Below are 434 nucleotides of genomic sequence, written 5' to 3'. Positions count from 1 at the left end.
GGGATGGAGTGATGGTGCGGGATGGAGTGATGGTGCGGGATGGAGTGATGGTACGGGATTGAAGGATGGTGCAGGCTGGAGTGGTGGTGCAGAAAGGAAGGATGGTGTCAGACGAAGCAGTGGTGCGGACAGAGTGATGTTGCAGGATGGGGCGAAAGTGTTGGATGGAGTGATGGTGTGGGATTGAGTGATTGTGCGTGATGCATTGATGGTGCAGGATGGGGTGATGGTTCAGGGGCTGGGGTGATGGTGCAGAATGGAAAGACGGTGTGAGACAAAGCGATGGTGTAGGGCGGAGCCATGTTGCGGGATAGAGTGATAGTGTCAGATGGAGTGATGCTGCGGGATTGAGTGTGCATGATGAAGTGTTTGTGCGGGATGGAGTGATGGTGCGGGATGGTGTGGTGGTGCGGGATGGTGTGGTGGTGCGGGAT

This window comes from Piliocolobus tephrosceles, chromosome 1 (genome assembly GCF_002776525.5).
Source record: "Piliocolobus tephrosceles isolate RC106 chromosome 1, ASM277652v3, whole genome shotgun sequence".
NCBI lineage: Eukaryota > Metazoa > Chordata > Mammalia > Primates > Cercopithecidae > Piliocolobus > Piliocolobus tephrosceles.
This window is presented reverse-complemented; position numbering follows the sequence as displayed.